Source organism: Hylobates moloch, unplaced genomic scaffold, assembly GCF_009828535.3.
Source record: "Hylobates moloch isolate HMO894 unplaced genomic scaffold, HMol_V3 SCAFFOLD_25, whole genome shotgun sequence".
NCBI lineage: Eukaryota > Metazoa > Chordata > Mammalia > Primates > Hylobatidae > Hylobates > Hylobates moloch.
This window is the reverse complement of record NW_026652300.1, coordinates 1,360,157-1,381,785: the sequence shown is the minus strand read 5'-3', so window position 1 is coordinate 1,381,785 and position 21,629 is coordinate 1,360,157. Positions and strand designations below refer to the sequence as shown.

Sequence of the window (21,629 nt, the reverse complement as noted above, 5' to 3'; positions counted from 1 at the left end):
CATGTGTTCTTATTGTTCAACTCTCACTTATGAGTGGGAACACGTGGTGTTTGGTTTTCTGTTCCTTTGTTAGTTTGCTAAGAATGGTGGTTTCCAGCTTCATCCATGTCCCTGCAAAGGATATGAACTCATCCTTTTTATGGCTGCATAGAATTCCATGTTGTATATGTGCCACATTTTATCTAGTCTATCACTGATGGGCATTTGGGTTGGTTCCAAGTCTTTGCTATTGTGAATAGTGCTGTAATACATATATGTGTGCGTGTGTCTTTATAGTATAATGATTTATAATCCTGAGTTCTAATTTGATTGCACTGTGGTCTGAGAGACTGTTTGTTATGACTTCAATCCATTTGCATTTGCTGAGGAGTGCTTTACTTCCAATTATGTGGTCAATTTTAGAAGAATTGAGATGAAGTGCTGATAAGAATGTATATTCTGTTGATTTGAGGTGTAGACTTCTATAGATGTCTATTAGGTCCACTTGATACAACTTGATCCAGAGCGGAGTTCAAGTCCTGAATATCCTTGCTAATTTTCTGTCTCATTGTTCAGTCTAATATTGACAGTGGGGTGTTAAAGTCTCCCATTATTACTGTGTTGCATTCTAGGTCTCATTGTAGGTCTCTAAGAACTTGTTTTATTAATCTGGGTGCTCCTATACTGGGTGCATATATATTTACGATAGTTAGCTCTTCTTCTTGCATTGATCCCTTTACCATTATGTAATGCCCTTGTCTCTAGATCTTTGTTGATTTAAAGTGAGTTTTATCAGAGACTAGGATTGAAACCCCTGCTCTTTTATTTTGCTTTCCATTTGCTTGGTAAATATTCCTCCATCCCTTTATTTTGGGCCAATATGTGTCTTTGCACATGAGATGAGTCTCCTGAACAGAGCACACCAATTGGTGTTAATGCTTTATCCTGTTTGCCAGTCTGTGCCTTTTGATTGGAGATTTTAGCCCATTTATATTTAAGGTTAATATTGTTATATATGAATTTGATCCTGTTATTATGATGCTAGCTGGTTATTTTGCACATTAGTTGATGCAGTTTCTTCATAGTGTCAATGTTCTTTACAATTTGGTATACTTTTGCAGTGACTGGTACAAGTTGTTCCTTTCCATATTTAGTGCTTCCTTCAGGAGTGCCTGTAAGGCAGGCCTGGTGGTGACAAAATCTCTCAGCATTTGCTTGTCTGTAAAGGATTGTATTTCTCCTTCACTTATGAAGCTTAGTTTGGCTAGATATGAAATTCTGGGTTGAAAATTCGTTTCTTTAAGAATGTTGAATACTGGCCCCCACTCTCTTCTGGCTTGCAGGGTTTCTGCAAAGAGAACTGCTATTAGCCTTACAGGCTTCCCTTTGTGGGTAACATGACCTTTGTCTCTGGCTGCCCTTAACATTTTTTCCTTCATTTCAACCTTTGTGAATTTGATAATTATGTGTCTTGGGGTTGCTCTTCTCGAGAAGTATCTTTGTGGTATTGTCTGTATATCCTGAATTTTAATGTTGGCCTGCCTTGCTAGGTTAGGTAAGTTCTCCTTCATAACACCTGAAGAGTGTTTTTCAACTTGGTTCCATTGTCCTTGTCACTTTCAGGCACACCACTCTAACTTAAATTTGGTCTTTTCACAAAGTCCCATATTTCTTGGAGGATTTGTTCATTCCTTTTCATTCTTTTTCTCTAATCTTGTCTTCTCACTTTATTTCATTGAGTTGATCTTCAATCTCTGATATCCTTTCTTCTACTTGATCAATTCAGCTAATGATATTTGTGTGAGCTTCATGAAGTTCCCATGCTGTGTTTTTCAGCTCTATCAGGTCATTTATGTTCTTCTCTAATCTGGTTATTCTAGTTAGAAATTCATCTAACCTTTCTTCAAGGTTCTTATCTTCCTGGCATTGGGTTAGAACATGCTTCTTTAGCTCAGAGGAATTTGTTATTATCCACCTTCTGAAGCCTACATCTGTCAATTCATCAAAATCATTCTCCATCCAGTTTTGTTCCCTCCCTTCTGAGGAGTTGTGATCCTTTGGAGGAGAAGAGTCATTCTGGTTTTTCGAATTTTCGGCCTTTTTACACTGGTTTCTCTCCATCTTCATGGATTTATCTACCTTTGATTTTTGATGTTGGTGACCTTCAGATGGGGCCTCTGAGTGGATGTGCTATTCCTTTCTGTTTGTTAGTTCTCCTTCTAACAGGCCTCTCTGCTGCAGTTCTGCTGGAGATTGCTCCAGGTCCATCCCACACCCTGTTTGCCTTGGAATCACCAGAAGAGGCTGCAGAGCAGCAAAGATTGCTGCCTGCTCCTTCCTCTAGAAGTTTCATCCCAGAGGAGCACCCACCAGATGCCAGCAAGAGCTCTCCTGTATGAGGTGTCTGTTGGCCCCTGCTGGGAGGTGTGTCCCAGTCAGTATACACAGGGTTCAGGGACCCATTTGAGGAGGCAGTCTGACCCTTAGCAGAGCTTGAACGCTGCACTGGGAGAGCCTTTGCTCTCTTCAGAGCCATCAGGGAGGGACGTTTAAGTCTGCTGAAGGTACACCCACAGCTGCCCTTTCCCCCAGGTGCTCTTTCCCAGGGAAATGGGGGTTTTAACTACATGCGCCTGACTGGGCTGCTGCCTTATTTTTAGGGATGCCCTGACCAGAGAGGAGGAATCTAGAGGGGCAGTCTTGACACAGTGGCCTTGATGAGCTGTGGAGACTTCTGACCAGTTTGAACTGCCAGGTGGCTTTCTTTACACTGTGGGGGTAAAACTGCCTATTCAAGCCTTGGCAATGGCAGACGCCCCTCCCCCCACCAAGCTGGAGTGTCCCAGGTTGACCTCAGAATGCTGTGTTGGCAGCAAGATTTCAAGCCAGTGGATCTTGGCTTGCTAGACTCGGTGGGGATGAGACCCGCCGAGCCAGACCACTTTGAATTCTGGGCTCCAGACTCCTTTCCAGGGGAGTGAATGGTTCTCACTGAACTATCTTTAAATAAATTGCGTCATGCCATAATAAGAATGGAAACATAAATGAGGTTAAATACTAAAAATTACACTACGCATTCATAATTGCTGAAGCAAATGATGGGCACATGGGATCCATTATTCTATTTTCTTTTCTCTTTTTGGCATACACCAGAAATTTTCTGTGGTAAAGTATTCCATAAGATTTCAACTGAATACAAATGTTTACAGAAAGGATGTAAGAGGGAAAATGTGTACAGACCAATGCAGAATGTTTTTTGAAGCAAGCAAAAGAAAATAAGTAATGCCCCTAGAATGAGGAATGCACAATTTACAAGGAAGAATTTGAAAACACGTTAGAGGAGGGACAGGTGTGGAGCAAAAAAAAAAAAAGGGAAATAACTTAGAGGAGCAAAAGCATTAAAATAACCTAAATGTCAAAAAATATACAAAGAACTGGATAGGTTAAAGCATAATCTTTTGAGAAACTTGATCATGAAAAATGCTTATAAAGATTTTTAATAATCCTTAAATGGCTTATGCTATAATATTGTATGAAATGTAAGTTCAAATGGTGTAGAAATACAGATTGATCTACATATAGATATGTAATATGAATATCAGTAAAGATATTTGTACAGATACACATATAAAAACAGATATGATTAAGATATAGATAAGAAAATGTACAATATGATATAGATACAGTTATTGATATGCTGTAGCTATAGACTCTAATACTGGTACAGATACCATATGAACAAAGATGTTATATATATGCAAATATAAATGTATATACATACATATGATATAAATACAGATAAACACATAGATGTAGATAGAGAACTGTTGTCTATGGTTTAAAATTTTCAGAAAATCATGGGAACAAATTATACAAGTTATTTACTATTAAGTACTAGCCTATGGAATGATGATCCAGTTTTACATTTTTTTCAAAGTTTCTGTATTTCTTTCCTATACTACTCCTCATTCCTTAACCATAAGAAAAAAATCATCCTTTAAAAGCCCCTTTGAATGGTTATGATTTGCTTATATTCTTTATTCAGAGAATGGATCCAGTTACATGATTTTTTTTAAAAAAATGATTGCTTCTTAAGCAATCCTTATATAATAACTGCCTATATGCATAATAAAATTTTATGTTAAAATACATCATAACATGAAGAGGATGATATCACCTTTTGAAATATAGATGGTTGTGAAATGATGCACACAGCCATTTATATGGGGACTGCAACATCTATCCTGATCAATGGGGTCTCCTGGAAGCCTTCTGGTTAGTAATATGTTCCTTCAACTTTATTCCTCTTTATCAAAAGACACTAGGATGAGTAGTGGGAAGTAATGACCTATGCCCTGCTCTTAAGCTGTGGTACGGGTGTTTTTGCTTACTGCATAGGAAGGTCATAGATTAAAGTAATGAAGCATGTTCAAGGACACTGTAAGGTTTGCCTGTCCACTGAGGTTTCCTGATCAAAGAAGGTGTTTCTGCAAGCTGAGCATCCATGAATCAGCAGGGTTAAGATTTTCTCTAAGAGTGATTTGCCATTGAGTCCTCTCATTTACTTGCTATTCAAGTGAATAGACTTTTTAATGTCTCATCATGGCCACAAAGAATATAAAGTAGAACAACTCACAGTAACATAGTATTGAATTAAAACCTAAAGTATATCCAAAACATCCATGTGCCCATACTGATATAAATGATTGATTCATCTCTGCAGACTTTCTCCCCAAAACACATATCCCTGTCTAAAACATCAGACAGACCCCAGGTGGTGGACATTTTCCATAATATTAATACCACAAAACTATTGAGGTCATGAAAAACAAAGAAAGACTAAGAAACGGTCACAGATCAGAGGAGGCTAAGAAAATAGGGCAAATCCAATTTCCTATTTGGACTTCTGTGTCTCTATGACGCTGAAGATTTCAATGCACAGGCTCACCCAAGAGGGTCCTGGAGCCTTTTTGCCTATAGGCCCTTTTGATTCTTAATCTAATGAAGGTAGATGTTTCTTTTCTCTTGATTATATCTCCCTGGTCTAGACATAGATGGAGAGAGAATTAGAACTGCTGTTTTTTTGCAGAAAGATAGAGCCAAGTGCTGTGGCTCAAGCCTGTAATCCCAGTGTTTCAAGACGTCAGTCAGAAGGATCCCTTGAGCCCAGGAGTTTGAGACCAGCCTTTGCAAGCTGGTGAGACCCTATCTCTTAAAAACAACGACAAATAAATAATTAAGTAAAACTTAAAGTTCCCATCACAGACAAAGCCCTGTTAAGGAAAGGAAGGAATCATCCCTGAAAAAAGGTTTTATCCCTTCTTAACAATGCCTGAGACACAGCAAGATGCATTAAACAAATGCAATTAACACTTCCAAAAAAAAAGGAAAAATGCTGTGTTTTAACTGACAAATAAAAATAGGGAATGGGGTGGGTTAGAAACAGCTAAGATGCATTCATCATAACTCATAAACCAAAATGAGTTACCACCAAATGCAGCTTTTAATGCAGGACATATCTTTTCTTGTTTTCTCTCATTGATCATTTCATTGAAATGATTTATCTGTTATTCAATCACTGCTGCATAATAAAAAAAGTCTGTTTTGAAAATGAAATCATGCACTTCACTTTATTTTGCCCATTTGATGTTTCTTCTAATTTTGTAAGCTTGTCATGAATTGACATAAGCAGATACATTAAAAATTGGGAGTATTTCATTTCATTTCAGGAACATTTCAGTGTCTAAAAGTATGGGGATAAATCCCTGAAACTTTCTGTGACTCCATTTCCTTGTGTACATGAGGGAATACAAATGATTGCTCAAGTACATTCAAGTCCTAACAATCTGTAATTCTATTTTTTCAATTTCATCATGAATATTCCAGTAAACTGTACTTTAAGTTCAGTGCAGGCAGTTCAATAGCCCTGAAGGACATTTTTACCTTTCCAAATTGAAAGCAGGTAACAAGGTAATAATAGCACTCCATTTCACTTCATAATCCCAGTGAAGTGTGAAACAGTTGCAAGATGTGGACAGTATATACTTGAAAAATTTTCGATATTTTTTTTTCTTTTTTTGAAACAGAGACTCGCTCTGTCACCTAGGCTGGAGTCCAGTGGCATGATATTAGCCCACTGTAACCTCTACCTCCCAGGTTCAAGCAAGTCTCCTGCCTCAGCCTCCCAAGTAGATGGGACTACAGGTGCATGACACCAAAACTGGCTAATTTGTGTATTTTTAGTATAGAGAGTGTATCACTGACTGAATACCTGACCTCAAGTGATCTGCTCTCCTTGGCTTCTCAAAGTGCTAAGATTACGGACATGAGCCATCATACCAGGCCACGCTTTTTAATTTGAACAGAGGATTTTTTTCCTAAGAGGGGAAGGATGTCAGATGTGAGGTGGGATGGGGAGAGGAAGGGAGGAGGAAAGAGAAGCAACTGTCTTCCATTCTGACCTGCTATGGTGAGCTAAGACTAGCAAAAATGTCCTGGATGGATCAATTTTTAACACATCTGCTTATGCCAATTCATGAGAAGCTTACAACATTAGAAGAAACATCAAATGGGCAAAATAAAGCAAAGTGCATGACTTCATTTTCAAAGCAGACCTTTTTTATTATGAAGTACAGATTGAATAACAGATAAATCAGGATGCAGCTCGCGTCACTGAACATAACTTGCCATAAGCATCTTCAGGAACCCCCAGTGCTGGATAAATTCCCTTCCAGGAAAGCCTAAAACTGACCACGGCATGGACAGCTGTTTCTTCACTAGCCAATCAGGATGCCTACCCAGGTGTGAACAAATGCCTCTAAGATTTAGCCTTTCACTCCAGAACACCCCAAGGTACCTGAGGATGCTCCAGGTTTGGGGGCTGCACCGTCTGTGGTTTCTCTACATAAAACGGTATTTTTGTGGAGTCACGGGTGAGGGAGTATGGTTTACTTTTAAATATAGTTTTGCAGACTGCTTCTCTATTTAGTTGTTTGTTTTTGCATAAGCTGTTTAAAGTCAAGAGAGAAAAGGTAAATGCATACCCTGGAATGATTCAGCAACACAATGACACCAGTCAGATTCTGTCCACATAAATGATATATTTGAATTCTTTTTAAAAGACAGGGTGTCAGTCTGTTGCCCAGGTTGCAATGCAGTAGTGAGATCATAGTGTACTGTAGCCTCAAACTCCTGACAAACTCCTCAAGTGATCCTTATACCTCAGCCTCATGAGTAGCAGGGACTACAGACATGCACCACCCACACCTGGCTTACTTTTTTTTTTTTTGTACGTATAGGATTTTCCAGGCTGTTCTCAAAGTGGTGGACTCAAGTAATCCTCCTGTGTTGGCCTTCCAGAATGCTGGAATTACAGGAATGAAGCACTCCACCCAGCTACATTTGAACTTTTTACCAATACTGCTATAGTATTACAGGTAGAATAATTATTAGTTTAAAAACCTTCAGGAAAATGTGTTCCCCAACAAAAAAGTGAGCTATGTATGTATCTATGTGTAAATTGCTGTGTAATTTACATATGCAAATATATGGTTGTAATTTACATATGTATATATAATATCAAGATAAATGTTGGTTTAGAAAGAAAGAATTTTTTATTATTCAGATTTGACTAGATTAAATGCCCAAATACATTCGATAGTGAAGTATCTAGACACATAACTATTTGTGTAATTTTACATTAATTTTCTGTTGTCATATTCTGGTTATTCATTTAAGGTAGGCTTATCAACTGATATCAAATAAATCCTAGAAAGTTATTTTACTGGTAGAATTGTCATGGCAGACTGAATCATAGTAAATAATCATTGTCACACAAATTTTATGTGAAGCCATGTGTGAATTACTATTCCATCCTCAGAATATGGTACCATTTCATCTCTACCTAGGTTGTCAGATTTTTTTTTCTGAGGCAGTGTTTTTCCCATATCAATGCCCTCATTAGAGTTGGCTGGTTAGTTTCAAGCTGCAATTTCAAGCTGCAACAAATTCAGATTCCCACCACCCCACCCCCACCCAGTGCCTTGTCCTACTACTACCCTTCCTGTGTCTGCTTTGTATTTTCAGTCTCTCCACAGGTAACTGGTATTTAATTTCCATGTAACTGTTACACTTTCTGTCTGGCATTTAACTTCAATATAACTTGTTACCCTTTCTCCCTGAGTCATCCTTACTGTTTGTTACTGTTTTACACAGCATGAAGTGCCTTGTGTTGACCTTCCTACTGGGTTACATTTTAGCTAGTAACCAGAACCCTCTGTGGTAACAGGCAACTAGAAACCCAAATGTAACGGTTTTGATTGTGGTTTGTTTATATTTGTTTTTGTTGCTGTTGTTATTTTCTAAATGTCTTGTCTACTTCTCAATGGTTCTGATGCATTAAGTTTATCTGTTCCACATCATTCTCTGTAATGGGATCTACATTATTCATATCTTCCCATACAGCATACACTTGGCATGTAGGTAAATTTGCAATACTGGCATGCATGTTAAGTCTTCTTCAGCCAACAGAGCAAGCCTGCTACCTCAAGGCTAGGACAAACCTACCATCGAAAGCATTATCTAAGACAGGCAGCCTTCTCCCCTCCCTCAAGAATCATATTAACTACATAATGTTTATCAAATACTTTTGTCTCCTTGTTCATCAACAATAGTACTCTGTCTGTTGAAGAAATTAAAATTGAGCCATATAATCACCCTCTGAGAATTCAAACATGAACCTAATTCCTAATATTTGTTCCATGTAGCTCTGATGATTTTGCCTTTAACTGTTTAAGAAAGATGTGTGAAGACTGAATCAAACTGTTCTTTTTCTTAATTTTTGACACAGGGCATGAGAGATTAAACACACACACACACACCACACAAGAGATAAAATATTCAGATAAAACTTATTTGTTCTCAAACATAAGACCAGAGGTGCAAAATAATATTAGCCTATGGTTAATATCGGAAAAATAAACAATTTCATTGTCTTTGTATCCCACTTCTTGGCACTCAACAAGTTTTGAATAAGTAAGTAAAATAAAGAAAAAATCAACAAGTTCATTTCTCCAAATTATTTTGGTAATTTAAAGATACTTCATACCCTGTTAGCACTTCTTTCTGCTCTGTGTCAATGGAAGTATTCTCAATACTGTTAGGTAGTTAATTTGATTAAAATTCATTGCAAAGAACCAACCTTAAGTTAGTTGTCATGCCTGCTAAATCCATTAGTACAGGAGGCTTTAAGGCCATAATGTGTCTGTCTTCAGGGTAAAATTCAAGAGAGGCAAATGATACATGAGGTTTTCCAGAAATATTGGACCAGGGAGCCTCTTCAAGATAGAATACCTGATTTGGGAGTTATACTTTTTAAAGAATCATTTGCATTTCTCTAATGACCAGTGATGATGAGCTTTTTTTCATACATTTGTTGGCTATGAATCAGTTCAACCATTGCAGAAGACAGTGTGGAGATTCCTCAGGGATCTAGAACCAGAAATACCATATGACTCAGCCATCCCATTACTGCATATATACCCAAAGGATTATAAATCATTCTACTATAAACACACATACACAGGTATGGTTACTGAAGCACTATTTACAATAGCAAAGACTTGGAACCAAACCAAATGATCATCAGTGATAGATTGGATAGAAAAAAATGTGACACAGATACACCATGGAATACCAAGCAGCCATGAAAAAGAATGAGTTCATGTCCTTTCCACGGACGTGATGAAGCTGGAAACCATCATTCTCAGCAAACTAACACAGGAACTGAAAACAAACACCACATGTTCTCACTCATAAGTCCAATTTGAACAATGGGAACACATGGACACACAGAGGGGAATTTCACACACTGGGGCCTGTTGCAGGGTGGGAGAAAGTGGGAGGCAAAGCTCTAGGAGAAATACATAATGCATGTGGGGCTTAAAACCTAGATGGCCAGTTGATAGGTCCATCAAACCACCATGGCACACGTATACCTCTGTCATAAACCTGCACATTCTGCACATGTATCCAAGAACATAAAAAAAAGAATCTTCATAAAATATTTTCCTCTGAGACAACGTAATCTATGCTCCATCTTTAAGCAATCCTAGCTAAACAGTATGAATGATGTTGTCCATTTTAAAGGTTCTTTCATGACTCTAAAAGACCTTAAATTGTTAAAAAAAGTAAATTATATGAGGGGAGGTAGAGTTTGAAGCAATTACCTGTGATGTTACCAGATGTTTTAGACTACAATATTTTAGAATTCAAGGTACTGTTCATGCCTTAAAAATGCTGAAATATCTGACTGTTGCTTATTGATTTTAAAAATTATGTAGGAAATAGCCATAAATTAATGAAGCTGTTTCCACTACTCTATGTTAAAAAAAAATCACTGATATTTGAATGTTTTTGTTGAATCAAGGTAATCTGCTTTATGTGTGCATTCATCCATGTAATTTACTAAAATGAAAACTAAGGTTTTACAAATATAGGGTTTGACAAAGTTTTAAAATCTAACCAGCTATACAAATACGGTATATGAAAAATTTTATTAAATCATAAAGGACATGCTTATTTGTCATTCCAGGAGGCTTTCTTTTCATTCCTCTTTCCTATTTGATCTGTTCTTCAATAGAATTATCTTCATTTTCCCTTTAATATTTTAAGGAGCCCTGAGATTTTATCACTCACACAAATAGCATAAAAGAAAGAGGGAAGAAGAAATAAAGGAAGGAAAGAAGGAAGGAATGAAGGAAAGAAGAATGGAGAGAGGCAGGGAGGGAAGGAGGGAGGGAAAAAAGCAAGGAAAATAGAGAAAAAGAAGGAAGGAGGGAGGGAAGTAAGGAAAGAAGGAAGGAAGCGAAGGAGAGAGGGATGAGGATGAAAGAAAAAAAAGTAATGTATACCAGAAAAATGAAAGAAAGTAATACATACCTGAACTAAATATCTTAACAACGTTCTTATGAATGTCCACACATTTGCAGGATTTTTTAGAGTACACGGATGGCCTATTTTACCTCTCTATTACCAGCACAGAATTTGCTTTCTGGCCTGAATCTGGAATATAATAGATGCTCAATAAAAGTGACAAATGAAAGAACATACTAGGTGGCTCTATATAACAGCCAGCTCCTGCTGCTTAAAAAGCTGTTTTGTACAAAGGATAAATTGATCTTAGTCACTGATTTTCTTTCTTGCCATTACTAGAGCACTAAACCTCTAAGCCTTCCATGTTGATTTTTCATCTTGAGCAAGACCACAAAAGTGATTTGGCCAACAGAATCTGTCCCATAGAGGGACAAAAGCTAAGCATAGATCCAGTGACATCACCACCTCCCACACTGAGCACACTGAGGACATTGCCAATTTGTCATGACTTCCACACAACCTCAGATAGTTCTCAGTCCTATGGTCTATAAGCAGATGTTGTCCATCCATCTCGGTGGGAGAGACACATGGCTTGACACATACTCCCACTCAAATGAGCTTTCCTGACTGGTTCACAACACACACTAAAGTTCGATTCCTCAGGATTCACAGAGTGCCGTAATGTGCTTGCCATCATATTACAGTTATTTACAGCTCTTCTGCTCCACTTGAAAGTAAAGTTGTAGTTTCCATGGACCACTAACCATAGTAACAATAGCTCCTGTGAATCAGCCTAGAAGTTCACTCACAACCTATAACACAGTTTCTTTTGGAAAATGCATGTCTATATAGTTTGCAATATACTACATATATAGTTTGCATGTATTTTTAATACATAAAGAGCAAGAAAAATACATATGCAGAACATGGATATATACATATTTTATTATAGATTTAGGTAGATTTTATTATATCTTATATATAAAATAGGTATATATAATAGTAATATATAAATTATATTATTATATAATATAAAATACATTATATAAAAATTGTATTTAGGCCAGGCGCAGTGGCTCACGCTTGTAATCCCAGCACTTTGGGAGGCTGAGGCGGGTGGATCACGAGGTCAGGAGATCGAGACCACGGTGAAACCCCGTCTCTACTAAAAATACAAAAAATTAGCCGGGCGTGGTGGCGGGCGCCTGTAGTCCCAGCTACTCGGAGAGGCTGAGGCAGGAGAATGGCGTGAACCCGGGAGGCGGAGCTTGCAGTGAGCCGAGAGTGCGCCACTGCACTCCAGCCTGGGTGACAGAGCAAGACTCCGTCTCAAAAAAAAAAAAAAAAAAAATTGTATTTAAATGAGTTATACTCAATATATAATAAATAATAAGTACACAAAACACATTTTATTATACATCTGACATTGTATATGCTATATATTAATATATAATTTATATTTATATAATACATTGTATGTTCAGATAAACTGTATTTTGTATAAGTAAGTTTGCAAGTGATAAAGGCTTTCATCAGTAATATAAACTGTATATAAATACAATTATGTAAATGTACATAAATACAACTATCTAGAAATAAATATATATTAAACAGCTATTGATGATGGTTTTATTTAAGTATATAAGTTGTATACAAATATTATTATATAAATGCACATACATGCAATTGTATATAAATTACATATTATATGTAGAAACTGAAATGAATAATCTATGATCTGTGTACGTTTGTATGAGTTTAGCCTCAGTAAAGGGTGCCCAGTTCGATCGCTGTAAAAATTGTCAATTGCCCCATGAAAGAATACCACATTGCACAATATTGATGGGCAAGACACAGTAACATTTTGTCACACATACAGATAGTTTCATCATAAGCATAGGCGATAACACCTTTTTTGGAATCAGAACTCAAATTAGAAAAAAAGGCTTCCAGAAGACCTAGAGAAAATGGGCACCTGTCGCTAAACACATACTTTCTGCTACTTAGGTCTCACTTTAATCAATGTATTCACTCCTAAATGAAGACTACACCCAGACCCATCATAGGTAACTTTACACCTTTCATTGTAAATTTTCTATTTTTATTTTTTATGTTTTATTTATGTATATTTTTTAGAGACAGGGTCTTGCTCTGTGTCTCTGGCTGGAGTACAGTGGTGTCATTATAGCTCACTGCAGCCATGAACTCCTATGCTCAAGTGATCCTCCCACCTCAGATGGAACCACAGGTACTTGCCATCATGCCAACTAATTTGTTTTTAATTTTTGTTTGTTTGTAGAGTTAGGGTCTCACTCTGTTGTCCAGGCCAGGTGTTATGGACTGTTTAATATAATGTAGGTTTGGTGAATGATGGAGATAAGAAAAGGAAAACAACTAATGAAAAATCATATTTTCCTTCAGATATATATATGTACATATATGTGTGTATATATATGTACATACATATGTGTGTATATATATGTACATACATATGTGTGTGTATGTATATATATATATAATATATATGCACACATACTTGCTTTTATCTAGTGTGTTACAATGGCTGAGAAAAACATTTTCTGCAAGAACTAGTTCCTAGTTAATGTGTTGGCATATGCGCATATGTATGTGTATACACCCGCTCATACACACCGCCATTCTTACAATGTAGCTTCAGGAGATGAGAGCATATTGTCTCACTTAGGAAAACCATTAACAATGATATAATTTGTTTGTGAAAACATGCATTTACTTTTTTGAGTTTCCCCACCTAACCCATTCACAGAGTTATATTCACAGAGAGTAGTGAGGATTGGAACAAGTTAAAGACACTCAGTTCAAATGAGTTCCTTCTGCCTCCATCCCTCATGCTTTTGGGACCACAGTTCCATGCTGAACAGCTCTGACTGACCATTGGAGTCACATGGCATGCCTCACTGAGTTCTTGGACTTGCCCGTCCCATACTCCAGAGCCACATATTGGTGGTGTTGAAATACTGAACGTGGAAAATGGCACCACATGCACCTTCACTACAGCCATCATCACAGAACCAAGGAGGCCTTTTCCACACCTTGCAAAAACAAACCACAATTCACCATAGCTCTTTTATCAGTGCCAATAACACTTTTAGTAACCTCAGTCCTTTTTTTTTTTTAGGGATCAAAAAACTTACTACGTAACGCAACTTGAAACAACCCAAGTTCCTTTTCAGCTTATACGACAGGCTACGTTTCATGACTGAAAAAGGTGCCCTGAGCAAAATATGTGTCCCCTCTCCCCACCCAAAGCATACAAACAACCAAACAAAAACAAGCAGAGAAAATGAGCCAGGATGAAGGGTTGATGTGGGAGCCAGGAGAGACGCCCACAGATGTTAATAAAATCACGTGCCTGGGGTGATGGCTTTGAGATCCAAGTTTTCATCATCCAATCAGGTACTGGCCTCTTAAAACCAAAATGATCACCGATATTAACAGGTGGAGCTACGGAAGTCCCATTGTAAGCCAAAAATAGCGCTCTGTTACTTTGACAAACCATGATTTCTTTATATAATATACATTTTAAATAAAACAACCCAAATAAAATCCTGGTCCACTTCTCCACATTTCCAGAGAGCAGTGAAAGCCTAGATCATTTCATTAGCAATATAACGAAATTAACATTTCTCTCTTCGAAATGTATTCTTCAACTAATGAGACTATAAATGTTCACTGTACTTCATCTCCAGTCTAAATGGTGGAGGATTACTCTTCTCCTGTCTTAAATAATAAAACCTCACGATATGATTTGACCATACCTCATCTTGAATTGTGGCTCCATAATCCCCATATGTCATGGGAGGGACATGGTGGGAGATAATTGAATCATAGGGGCAGTTTCCCCCATGCCATTCTCATGATAGTGAGTAAGTTCTCATAAGATCTGATCATTTTATAAGGGGCTTTCCCTGAATCACTTGGCTCTCATTCATCTCCTTCCTGCCATCCTGTGAAGGATGTGTTTGCTTCCCCTTTCCCATAATTGTAAGTTTCTTGAGGCCTCTCCAGCCATGCTGAACTGCAAGTCATTTAAACTTCTTTCCTTTATAAATAGGAACCTTATTATAATATATATTACTATATATATTACATATAGTAAGATACAGGTTTTACTCTATGTATATATAGTTATATATAGAGAGAGAGTTTTTAAAAATATTGTTGGGGTTAGGCCTGCACTCCTTCAGGTACCATTTCTGGGAAGATGAGCATGCCTTGGGAAGATGTGGTGTATGGAGGTGTTCCGCATACATCTGGACATGTGAACTCAACACAAAATGTCTAAAGTTTGAAATGTCAAAACAAGGTAGATAGGCTGTTTTCCACCATCAACATTCCACTCCTGTAGTGTGTTTATGAGCCTTTTATTTACTTATTTTTTATTTCATGTAATCATCTGCAGAGAGAAGGCCTTTTCATCTATAGATTTATTCAAAGCCTATGAATGTCACAATGACAAACTTTTAGGAGGTATCACCTTCTTTTTTTCTCATTCATGTGTGCCATTCTCCCCCAAGAAAAATGAGGAAGGGTTTCCTACACTGCCATTCACTTAACGAAGAACAGTGGAGACTTTCAAAGTCCAAATGTAGGTTGTTTACATTAAAATGATGAAACTGGAAAATATTCGTTGACTGAATGGTAGCAGAGGGCACAGAAGATGACCTAATTGCCTCAACAGCCTGGGCTTTAATTTCCATTCTGACTTTCTCTAAATGACTGGGCAAAAGCTGTATGTTTGATTTAAAACTGGTAGCTCAGGGGTTTAAGAAATAAAAGATGGCTATGCAGAAGGCACAGTCTGTCTGAATATTCATTCACATAATTCAGTAGGAGATGAAGTCTCTCCTCTGAAAAAGTATAGTACTCAGACAAAAACAAAAAAAAGCAAAGGATTTGAACTAAACTGAACATATTTTTCCCATTTAGGAATAGAATACATATGCTCAAAAATCAGAAAGTAGTACAGAAAGAATATATTCTGGTTTACAAACTAAAATTGTGTTGCTTAAACTTGACATTCACATCCTAAGACCAGCTCTCACCATATTTGGAATTTAAGTATATTTTAACCACACATGCCTGTCTTCAGAAGGAGGACATTAAAGGACTTAAAATATTTTTATATTGCTACTTCCTTTGAATGCAATATTCGCAATATTCACTGAGCTAGTTGCATTATTGACAATATTCAAAGTTTTAGGAAAGGTCTGAAGTGTGGAGTACCAATTAAAATGAAAGAATGTTAAAAAAAAAAGGTCATTCTGTCATGGACTTGAACGTTTACTTTCGTGAGATCCTTTTTTGTGGTGTAGAAATAAAAGCTCAGTATTCCAAAGAGATTTTAAAGAGACCCCTGCACTTGTGAAAGCAATTCTCTGGTGGGGAGTCAGTCAAAAATTCCCGTCTTTGTGGAGAGACTATAACCTTTCCACAAATTACTACACACAAAAAAATGAAAAAGCCAAATTCACAAATTTAAGAAAAATCTGTATGCTTACCATTAGTCTACATTCCAGGCCCAAAACTGTGAACTTTCAAAATCCTCCAAGTCTGCTTGTAAATTTTACAGCATCAAGATAACATCATTATCTACATTATGCAGCCACTAGTCCCCTACCAAGTATCTGTTATATTCTTAGGTTTGGGTAAAAATCAGCTAGGTTACTGGTTTTAGGGCCTATTGTATATGAGGCATTAGTTTATTTAAATAAAACACAAAGAAAAGGAAAATTATTTCACCGGAGAAGAAAACATCAAAGCACCTTTAAAATAGTACCCAAGCACAGGCATTATTATGAAAATGAAATTATCATTCTAGTGTCACACACACACACACACACACAAAATCAAGCCTCCGATTTTAATCCACTGATTTAAAACTGATGAGGTAATTTTCCACTTCCTACAATGGCCCTGATTATGTTTTTACATGTCAAAGATACTCTTTAAAAAGACCATATATATATATATACACACATATATATATATATATATATATATATATATATATATACACACACACACACATAGATACACAGCACTGTGTAATAAAATACTGGATTTCTAATCTGAGAAAATATATCCTTGCAGAGGTCTCCATGAAATTCCTATGTAGCCATACCCCAACCTCTTAACATTTTGCTCATTTCCACAGGAAAATCTGTGCTAAGGATTTAATGGATCACTGCTAACATATTCTCCACTGCCAACTAAAGGTATGAAATAATTCTCCACTCTCCAAATCTGCCCTCACAAAACTGTAGATTTATTTGAGATCTGATTTCTCCCAGCTCTGCCATCCTCTAGGAAAAGGCTCAGTGCATTCTTTGAAACCAAGCAGGTCTCTTGCAGTTTCTGCCACTTTGTTTTCATCAAAGTCAGGTGTTTGCACCCTGGCCATTTAATTTCTAGTTGGAGAAGAAAGAAGCTACCCAGGATTTCTGAAACACGCACTTCTATGTTGCCCGCAGAACGACCACACAAACTGGGAATTCCGGCTTCATCGGGATAAGGAAGCCTCCCTGAACTTCTTATTTTGTTTCTTTTTCCTTTTCTTTGCTTTTGCCTCCCTTACGTCACAGGAGCGACTAATTCTGAAATGGAAGCTCATGCACGCTACCCTCCTTTTAAGAAAATATAATGCAACGGAATGTAAACCCTACGGACAACGGATGCCTTCAAAAACCATAAGACTGGAGTACACAGACAAAAAAAATCCCCCACTCCCCACAAACAAAAAAATGAACAATAGAAAAATAAAATAAAATAATAAAATAAAAATAAAAATAAGCCATACTACCACCTTGTGAATTCAGCTCGCAAGGACTTCACCTGCTTAGTTTCAAAACCCCTAACCAACCCTCACCCCAAATTTCTTAAGTTGGGTCCAAATGGTGAATCTGGATCCTCCGTCCTCGCTCCAGGCAGTCTTGCCCAAGCCCTGGGCTGAATTCGTGAAATGCGGGCCCAGCGCCCCCGCGAGCTTCAAGCTCGGGAGCATCACCGGATCCAAAACCCCGCCGCCACCTCCTAGTACCCTTCCACGCTGCCTCCTACACCCCTTTCCCCTCCATCCCGGAGGTACCAGCCGCACATACATGAAAAGAGGCCCACAACTGCGGTAAGGCGTGGAAGAAGCCAGAGAAAAGGAAACCCTCGGTTCGGGGAAAAAAAAAAAAAAAAAGGGAAAGAAAAGAAAAAGCCTTCTGAGCAAGGGGAGGGATATGATGCGGAGGACATCCTACGGGTGCATGTCGTTTTCCGAGCGGGACATTCGTTCCCAGGGTGGTCCTGGGCAGGCCTCTCGGGTGCAAGGGTTGACCTGACTCCCTCAACCCGCCCGCTTCCGCCCCCCGCTGCTCCGGCCTCAGATTTGCGCGGAGCACCGGGCCTAGATACCAGGGGCGCAAAGCTCGCTCCTTGGCTCACGAGACCCCCGCCGAGGGACCCCAGCTTACCGGTTCTCCGAGGGACGAAAGAGCCAGGTCAGGCTGGCGGCATTGGGAGGAAAGGGCGTCCAGGAGACCTCCTGAAGGATGAGATTGTCCCCGGGGTAGATAGGCCCCCTGGAAAACCTCAGGCAGAGCCACCTCTGAGTCGAGGGCGCAGGCACGGACCTGATCCTCTTGTCCCACAGCAAGCCCCCCACCCACGTGTCATCCTCAGGTCAAGCCAAGCCGTTTCAGGCGCGGGTTGGGTTGCCCCAGCCGCGGCAGTGGGGAGGGGACGGGGCTGAAGTTCACTCTCTCCCTGCTTCGTCTCGCAGCCCCTAGCTCAACCGCCACCGTCTCTCCCACCTCCGATTGCGCTCTTGGCTGATCTTCGCTTTCAGTTCCGCCTACGGGAGTGGGAGGGAACGGAGACTAGCTGCGCGGGAATTGGGAGGTGGGAAGCGGGGGAGAAAGAGACCAGATGAAATCGGCCCGGGTCAGCAGAGAGTCTTGAGATGGGATGGTATGGGAGGAAGGAGCCGGTCGTGGTTGCCTTTTCTAGGTCTGGGGGAGGCGGGTGTGCCTATTGGAACGGATTCCTCAGACCCCTCCCCCATCCCTACCTTAGGGACTAGTAGACCCGCAGGCTGAACACTCCTCCCAAACCCCGATGGGAGAAGGGGTGTTCTTACTGGGCACTAACTAGGGCTCCGGATACCCTGATACTTAGACCAGGGCTCCAGTCGCCTGTCCTTTCGGCTTCCAACTTTTCCGCTCCTCCGGAAAAGTGGGCAGTTCAGAGATGGTGCCCAGGGTAGCAGCGGCAAACCGCCCTGCACCGCCATCTAAGGTCCAGGCCACTCTCAAAGGCTTCCGAAGAATGAAAACCACCGGCTCTACCCCACTTTTGGGGCTTGCCTCACCACTCCCACACCCTTGTAACCCACACACACAGGAAAGGCGTGCATGGAGCCCGCTCCCGGGTTTGGAGGAGCAGCACGGAGCTACAGTTTTTTCATCTTCACGCGCGGTTTCCAGCGCGTCCCGATCGTTCTCCAGCCCAACCAAGCCAAGCCAGGCCTAATCAATCACTTGGATTGTTCTGTGCATCCCCCAAGCCTTATCTTATCCAAGGCCAGGAGATGAAGGAAGGGGAATAAAATCTTTTAATGCAACCCCAACCAAGCTTTATTTCCCCCTTTTCTCTCTGGTTAATAGCATTAACCCCGAACCCCAGCCTCCCAAAGAAAGCACCCCAGGCGGTGGTGGTTTTCTTAAAGAAGATGGGAGCATTGGGGTGGGGAGAAAAGAGAAGAAAAGCCTTCCATGCTCACAGTTTGCAGAAGTCCTCCTGCTTTCGACACATCCAGCCCTGGCCGCTTCCCTCCCTTTCCCCTGTACTGCATATACATGTGTGTGTGTGTGCGTGTGTGTGTGTGTGTATTTTTCCCCTCCTTTCCCCGCCACAGTCTTCCTTTAATTTGTATGGAAGGCAGCGCTACTTTTTAAACACATCGCACAAGGCCCCAGAGCCTTTCAAACAGCTGATTGCAGCAAAATGCTTCCAAACAACATTGGTGGTCTGCCTTTTTATTTTTAAGTCAAAATAAAACTAAATGTTCCTGCGGAGAGATTCCATGCAAAAGCTATACACTGATGTCCACATTCCCATCCACATTGAAGAAACGGAGCGAGACAAATGGGAGAGAGTCCTGCCCAAATTTTCCAATAATCATAATAATAAAAGGAAAAAATAAATAAATATCAGATGAAGTGAAGCTCAAATATCCCCAGTGAGGCTTTCCCTCCCTTTCTGGAGAGCCACTGCAAGTCAAACTGTTTAAAGACATGTAAGTCTTTTTAAAATAACAATAAAAATATGCGAGAGACACGTCTTAAAATTGCACCTACCTTAGCTGTGGAAGACCTGAATCGCCGTTAAGAGTTATTTTTACACATCCAAATTTTACTAGGGAACCCGAAACGAGGTATGATTCAGGAGGATATATTGAAAGCCCAGGCGCCTTCCCCTTCTGGAACCTCCCAACTAGACTCGCTCATCCAGAGGAATGCAAGAGCCACCAACATTGCCAGGTTTGGAGGAAATTCATTGTTTCTGCTGTCAATAGTGTGTCCCCGGGCAGAACAAGCATTACAATTGAAGCAGGAAACGCCTAGCTAGTGGCTGAATAAGAGCTCTGTACTAAGAGACAAAGATGGGAGAAAGATGTCTCTGCAAGAACAAGAGAGCTAGGAGAGAGAGGTCCTTCTGCCGCCGTCGCTCTCCTTCTGCCATTGGACCAAACCGAATGAAATTTACAAAGCCAGCAGGCAATGGATCTCCGCAGTCGGCCCAATCGCTACAAAAACCACATCCACAGCTACAACCTCATGCAAAGAGCAACTAATCCCAGTGCAAACCAGCTGTAACAGAGAGATCCTGGGTACCCTGGAGGTATAGCAGGGTACCCAGATGCGCACAGCAAACCTTCTTACTCTTTCCTTTTTTAGGAATCTCTGCGTACTCTCCACAACAAAAATGATGCCGTATGTGCACACATCTTTAACTGTTTAAGGTCACGATCTCCAGCAGTCCCTATGTCTGCATTATTGTGAGTCAGTTGGGAAGCAATGATATAAAAAATAATTTAAGAGCAGCAAAAATTGGAATGCAGCTCTGTAAAGTATAGGACCTTTTTATGCCCAGTATATGGTTGAAAGGTGATGAATGAAGGCTTTTTGTTTCTATTGTTATAATTTGATGATTTGGATAAAATGTAAGAGGTGTGCTCACCATGAGGCAGTTATTTCTAAATACTCCTCATTTCCCAGGTCCAGGAGATTATCTTTCCCAGGGAGTTTCAAGTTGCAGGGGGTGAGGAGGAGGGTATGACCCCTGTATTTAGAGTTGGGTTGGAGAAACTTGGCTTGAAATTGACAAGGCTTAAAGTTCCCGGTATTTAAACTGGAGTTGAAGAAAGTTGGATTTAAATTGGCAATGCAAAGAACAGAGGACATCAGAGAATGTTGTGGCAATGAATACAGGTTCTAAAATGAGATTGCTTGGGTTTAAGTTGCATGTGACCTTAGGAGTGAATTTTAATGTTTCCCTCCATTTCTGCATCTGTAAAATGGAACAGATAATCTCCATGTAATATTGTCGTATTGATTAGCTGACCTAGTGTGTGGGGCCTGCTTATCTTAACAATATTTCATGGTGATTACTTTTATTCTGCCTGGCTATAAACGTTAGCTTTTCATTTTTTTAATTTTATTCTTATTATACTTTGAGTTTTAGGGTACATG

At 39.5% G+C, this 21,629-nt stretch overlaps 1 protein-coding gene across 1 annotated transcript in view; it reads right to left on the bottom strand.

The window, feature by feature from the left end:
- The window catches only part of LOC116812227 (neuroligin-4, X-linked-like), a 193,960-nt gene extending 173,457 nt beyond the window's left edge, over nucleotides 1-20,503 (bottom strand). The window contains exon 1 of the mRNA XM_058434441.1: nucleotides 20,235-20,503. The gene's annotated coding sequence lies outside the window, so the exon portion shown is untranslated. The remainder of the gene's footprint in view (nucleotides 1-20,234) is intronic.
- Nucleotides 20,504-21,629: the final 1,126 nt, after the last annotated feature.